The sequence below is a fragment of the Pan paniscus genome, chromosome 10, assembly GCF_029289425.2.
Source record: "Pan paniscus chromosome 10, NHGRI_mPanPan1-v2.0_pri, whole genome shotgun sequence".
NCBI classification, from domain to species: Eukaryota; Metazoa; Chordata; class Mammalia; order Primates; family Hominidae; genus Pan; species Pan paniscus.
In genome coordinates this window covers 12,600,002-12,606,758 of record NC_073259.2, presented here as the reverse complement: position 1 = coordinate 12,606,758, position 6,757 = coordinate 12,600,002, and the positions used below count along the sequence as shown (strand labels likewise).

Sequence of the window (6,757 nt, the reverse complement as noted above, 5' to 3'; positions counted from 1 at the left end):
AAAAAAAAAAGTGTATATATATATATTTATATATTTATATATATATATAGTTGAAGATTTCTGTCAAATAAATGAACTGAAATCTTTAGATAAAAGGGCACTCTTACAGGAAAATAATGACAAAGAATCATTAACACTGAAGCCAATCCTGGAGATCCTAAATAATAAGGATAATGTAAAGAATATGGGACAGTGGTTTCCTTCCCCAAGAGTGTGCAGATGCTTGGGTGCAAAGGCCTATTTCTCTTCAGCCCCAGTTCACCCCACAGACCGAGGGTGGGCCTCGCCATCAGGACCCAGTGGCCATGTCCTGATGCGAGCTGCGACGGTCATTGTCCTCCAGAACAGGGATGGAGAAAATACCAGCCCAGGAAGCAGCAGGCTCACCAAGGGTCCGATTTCAGTTTTTGGAGACCCAGTCTGAGAGTCTGACTCCAAAGCCTCACTTTGTGCAGGACAGCGACATGGAACAGGGACTCACTAGGGTTCCACCTGTTCCCCAGGTGCCTGCCTTTCCCCATGAGGAAAGCCCAGGAGATCAGGCAGCTGCGCTCCTGACAGCCAGGTATCAGCAGTTTGTGACATCTGAGGATGTGGCTGTGCACCTTACTCAAGAGGAATGGAGCTACCTGGACCTTGTTCAGAGGGAACTCTACAGAGATGTGAGGTTAGAGAATTATGGGAATGTGGTCCCACCAGGCACACTTCTCCCCCTTCCACCAGATTCATAGTGTGAATTTTTGCCCGGCCCTGAGTCATACCCAGGCAAGTGCTTTCTCTGGAGAAACTCAGTCCTTACAGCAGGAATCTCCAAGAGATGGCCCAAGTATTACCTGCTCAGAAACTCCTTTTCCATGATTGTGAGATATTAAACTTAACTGATGCGATAGATGCCCCCTAGGATGCCACCACTATGTAAAATCGCAGCTCCTCGAATTACCTTTGTTAAATTTCTAGTATCAGAGTCCAAGGAAGCCCCCTGCTGCAACCAGATGCACTTTGAACTCAGTTTATTCAGAAACCATGGTTGGTGGTCATCTTCTACTTGTGTTCTGAGAAACCACAAAATTCAACTTCAGCTCTTCAGTTATGATATTATCATATTATTTTAGAATGTGAAACATATGCCATGTGTCCCTCCTTTTATGTAGTGAATACAACCTCCCCCTTATGGTGGCTAACTCCCTGTCACCCCTGGGCTTTCCTCACGTTTAACACTCTGGTTTTCTCCTTCCTGAAGTCCCTGTGGCCCTCTTCAGGGTCCTACCCTCCTCCCCTTTATTCTTCGCAGTTCCGTACAGATTGATGCACTTATATTGCCTTTTCTGATTAAATGTTCCTTAGTCTTTCCTTGATGGAGGAGAGAAGGGAGGACAAAGAAGTTAAATTTTATTTTGGGGCATCAAAACAAATGTCTACTTAATAACTTTGTAAACTGTAAAGTGATATAATTGTGAAGTACTATTAATTTTACCTAATAATTACAGAGTGTTCAACAGTTAAAAAAAAAAAAGAATGCTGGCCAGGTGCAGTGGGTCACGCCTGTAATCCCAGCACTTTGGGAGGCTGAGGCAGGAGGATGGCTTGAGACCAGGAATTCAAGACCAACCTGAGCAACATAATGAGACACTATCTCTGTTAAAAAAAAAAGAATAATGTTATAGAAAACCAAACAGAGAAGCCAGGTGCGGTGGCTCAACACCTGTAATCCCAGCACTTTGGGAGGCCGAGGCAGGCAGATCACAAGGTCAGGAGATCAAGACCATCCTGGCTAACACGGTGAAACCCTGTCTCTACTAAAAATACAAAAAAATTAGCCGGGCATGGTGGCGGGCGCCTGTAGTCCCAGCTACTCGGGAGGCTGAGGCAGGAGAATGGCGTGAACCTGGGAGGCAGAGCTTGCAGTGAGCCGAGATCGTGCCACTGCACTGCAGCCTGGGCCGGGTGTGGTGGTGCACACCTGTAATCTCAGCTACTCCGGAGGCTGAGGCAGAATTGCTTGAACCAGGGAGGCAGAGGTTGCAGGGAGTCAAGATCACGCCATTGCACTCCAGCCTGGGCAACAAGAGCAAAACTCCATCTAAAAAAAAAAAAAGAAAAAGAAAGGAAAGAAAGAAAGAGCAAAGAAAAGGTAGGAAAAATCTTTGGGACCTGGGAGTCACTGAGGAATTCTTAACCATGACACCAAAATCAGATCCTTAAAAAGGAAAATTGATAAATCAGACTTCACCAAATTTGAAAAGAAAAAAACCTTTTCTCTGCAAAACCCCCCTTAAGAGGATGTAAAAGATAAGCGATGGACTGAGACAAAATATTTACAAACCACACACACACAAAAGCCTTGCATCTAGAACATGTAAGAACAAGTCGCAGCTGGGAGCAAGACTAAGAGGATGAGCAATGGCAGACTTGCCCGGCTGCAACAATGCTCCATGAGTGAGGGGCCGCTGCTCACTGGCCCCACACGTCCAAGGCAGCTCTCATGGCCTCCAACTAACAGTGCCACCCAAGGTCAAACCGAGGGCAGAAGGCTCAGCCTTATGCTGGAAACCCAACCTTGGCACCTCCCGTGTTCCTTATGGGAACATCTGCTCCTGCAGAAGGCAGAAAAGGTCGAGGCAGGAAGCTGTGCGGATGGAATTGAGAAAGTAACCGAGAGTGTGCAGTGAAGGGAGGGAGGGAGCCCCCTGCACGGCAAGGTGGTGGCCGAGTGCTCCAGAGAAGAGGACCTGGGCTCTGCCCAGTCCTAGAGCGTCAGATGGTGACATTCTGATGCTAAGGCACTCATTTTATCATTTCTAACGTCAGGATGCGCCTTATAATCAACAGACCACAAAGGAGGTCATAAGCCACACTCACAAGAACTAAGAAGTTAATTGTAAAATATTCCTTGTCCTTAATCATTGTGGCTCAGCGGATCAGACTCACCCTACAAACACAATCACTAGAAAAGGTGCATCTCCAAGGGAAACGCCAACCTTTCCCATCACTCCACGGCCCCAGAGAAAGCCCAAATACAAACACAACCAGGCCTGCCAGGCCTCTATTCCAGTTCCTGACCAGCAGCTCTAGATGCCCGGGCGGGGTTCAGCTGCCCTTCCCGACTGCCACTCGGAATAACGAACAAAGCCTGCCGACCCGACCCGCCTGAACATGGCAGGGGAACGGCGGTTCCGTTTGTGTAAGACACGCTGCTGCCTCGCAGTGTTTCCGGAATTGGTGACTTTTTGGTCTCACTGACTTCAAGAATGAAGCCGCAGACCGTCGCGGTGAGTGTTACAGCTCTTAAGGTGGTGCGTCTGGAGTCTGTCCCTTCAGATGTTCAGATGTGTTCGGAGTTTCTTCCTTCTGGTGGGTTCGGGGTCTCAGCTGGCTCAGGAGTGAAGCTGCGAACCTTTGCGGTGAGTGTCACAGATCTTAAGGCGGCCTGTCTGCAGTTGTTCAGTCTTCTCTATGGGCTCGTGGTCTCGCTGGGCTCAGTACTGAAGCTACGGATCTTTGCGGTGAGTGTTACAGTTCATAAAAGCAGCGTGGACCCAAACAGCGAGCAGTAACAAAAATTTCTTGCAAAGAGCGAAAAAACAAAGCTTTCACAGCCCAGAAAGGAACCCGAGCGGGTTGTCAATGCTGGTTTGGGCAGCCTGCTTTTATTCTCTTATCTGGCCCCACCCACATCCTGCTGATTGGTAGAGCCGAGTGGCCTGTTTTGTCAGGGTGCTGATTGGTGCGTTTACAATCCCTGAGCTAGATATGAAGGTTCTCCACGTCCCCATCAGATTAGTTAGATGCAGAGTTTCGACACACAGGTTCTCCAAGGCCCCACCAGAGCAGCTAGATAGAGAGTGTCGATTGGTGCATTCACAAACCTTAAGCTAAACACAGGGTGCTGATTGGTGTGTTTACAAACCTTGAGCTAGATACAGAGTGCCGATTGGTGCATTTACAATCCCTGAGCTAGACATAAAGTTTCTCCAAGGCCCCCACCAGAGCAGCTAGATACACAGTGTCGATTGGTGCACTCACAAACCTTGAGCTAAACACAGGGTGCTGATTGGTGTATTTACAATCCCTGAGCTAGACATAAAGGCTCTCCATGTCCCCACCAGACTCAGGAGCCCAGCTGGCTTCACCTAGTAGATCCCGCACCGGGGCTGCAGGTGAAGCTGCTTGCCAGTCCCGCGCAGTGCGCTTGCACTCCTCAGCCCTTGGGTGGTCGATGGGACTGGGCGCCGTGGAGCAGGGGGTGGTGCTCGTCGGGGAGGCTCGGGCAGCACAGGAGCCCATGGAGGTGGTGGGAGGCTCAGGCATGGCGGGCTGCAGGTCCCGAGCCCTGCCCCGCGGGAAAGCAGCTAAGGCTCGGTGAGAAATCGAGTGCAGCGCCGGTGGGCTGGCACTGCTGGGGGACCCAGTACACCCTCCGCAGCCACTGGCCCGGATGCTAAGTCATTGCGCGGGGCCGGCAGAGCTGGCCGGCTGCTCCAAGTGCGGGGCCCGCCAAGCCCACGCCCACCCGGAACTCCAGCTGGCCCGCAAGCGCCGCACGCAGTCCCGGTTCCCGCTCGCGCTTCTCCCTCCACACCTCCCTGCAAGCTGAGGGAGTGGGCTCCAGCCTTGGCCAGCCTAGAAAGGGGCTCCCACAGTGCAGTGGTGGGCTGAAGGGCTCCTCAAATGCCGCCAAAGTGGGAGCCCAGGCAGAGGAGGTGCTAAGAGCAAGCGAGGGCTCTGAGGACTGCCAGCACGCTGTCTCCTCTCAGCAGAAGCCTCAGCAGGGCGCTGGGCTGCAGAGTACCGTGCACAACTAGGGCACCTCCCTCCCTCCCCCGCCAACACACACACACAGAGCCACAAAAGCACAGCCCCAGGCCAGGAGCACACAACTGCCCTCAAATGCCCTCACCAGCCTCTAAGGGGAGGCCACGTCCACGTGACTTCAAACAACACTAGACTAGGATGCAACCAGGAAGCTGAGTCAGGGCTACACACCTCCTACGCCCCCATCTGTGTCCTCCCCAAACCCAGTCAACACAGGGGCGCACAGGGGCTGGCCGGGACCTTTGGGTATACAGCTGCAACCTCTGGAGGGCGTTTACACCGTGAGCTACGAGTACTTATTGAGGTTCAGCTGGAAGGTGGCTCCCTCTGACCATCTCCCCAGGACACACACGAGCTTTCTGCCATTCTCTCTGACGGGGCAGGCCTGTGGCACGGGAAGTCTCTGCAGATAAGGCCTTCTGCAGTGACCTGAGAGCTCAGTGGCCTAGAGGCAGCTAACCTCCAGCACTACCCAGCCACAGAGCAAGGGGCTCTTTTCAAACTGATTTCTTACCCTTCCTAGTGCCTCAAACTAGATCCTGTTCAGACATGTTATAATAAAGTTAGTAAGAATCTATTTTGGGGCCAAAATTTTTTTAATCCATGGATAGTTTTTTTCATAATATGCATTTTTCATACACTTTTTAAGACCCTCTCGTATATGTCGGACTCTAGTCTGAGTCTGAAAGCCTTAGAACCAGGAGATCCAATGGTATAAGTTTTATTCTGACTCTATGGGTCCAAAACCAGAAGAATAATGTCTTAGCTCAAAGACAGAGAGTGTAAATTTTCCCTTACTTGGCCTTTTACTCTAGTCAGCCCTTCCATGGATTGGATGAGCCCCACTCACCCTGGGGAGGACAATCGGCATTACTTAGTTTACCAATTCAAATGTTAATCTCATCCAAAAACACCTTCACAGGTATATCCAGAATAATGTTTAACCAAATATTTTGGCATTCCATGGCCCAGTCAAGTTGGCACATAAAATTAACTGTCACAAGTCCACGGCTTGTCAACTTGACACCCAAATGTATCTTCTGAAACCATTCTTATTCTCCAAATAAAAACAATGACAAGGTCATAATTCCACCCAACATGATACAATCATTCTACATACAACTGAAAAGGCACTACCTCTTCCCCAGAAGAGAAGGCGAAGTCCTTAAATAATGTTTGTTCTTCTCCTTGATATCTCATAACTTAAACACTATGATGTAAAATTTAAAATAGTTAAATACTATGATATAGAGTCAATACATTTTATGTTACAAGACAGGAAGTAAGAGAGGAAAGAAAACAAGGATATTTTATATATATTCATTACAAAACAAGGAGAGTACATCCGAGACCAGCCTGGGCAAAATGGTGATACACCATTTCTATTAATAACAATTAATTTAAAAATTAAAAATAAATTTTAAAAAAATGAGAAGTACTTAGGATAATTACAGTCTTCATTTCTGTAAGTGATCATGTGGTCATAGCTGATATTTATAACTGCCTTTTTCCGCTGCCCATTCTGTATGTCCTTTGCCTTCAGCAAGCACCTCACTCAGCTGGTTGTGGTTCTTTATCTGGTAGAGTGAACCAAACCTTCATTCCTGCAGGGACTGGGCCGTTAGCAGTCCTGCCTGGATTGGGCTGTTGTAGTTTTCCATTGACATTAATCACAGGCATGACAATACTAAGAGATGCTCTCAGGGGTCTCCTGTATTCCAGGCATATTCCTCCTTACCTTCATTGTGAAAAGGCAGTCCAATTTCCCCTTGGTAGACAGGATCAATCACCAACCAGCCCAGTAATTCCCTTCTTTGCCTGTTGATTCAGAGGTATAAGGAGGGTGAAGTGACTGGGTGGCAGTCTTAAGATCCAGTTCAATTGAATCATTGCTGTCTCTTGGTGGGAGAATTATTCCCATTGGAACTAAGACCAGTAGACCGGC

The 6,757-nt window shown here is 48.8% G+C and overlaps 1 pseudogene; it reads left to right on the top strand.

The window, feature by feature from the left end:
• The first annotated feature begins 245 nt into the window (after positions 1-245).
• On the top strand, positions 246-1,306 carry LOC100983213 (zinc finger protein 606-like; annotated as a pseudogene).
• Positions 1,307-6,757: the final 5,451 nt, after the last annotated feature.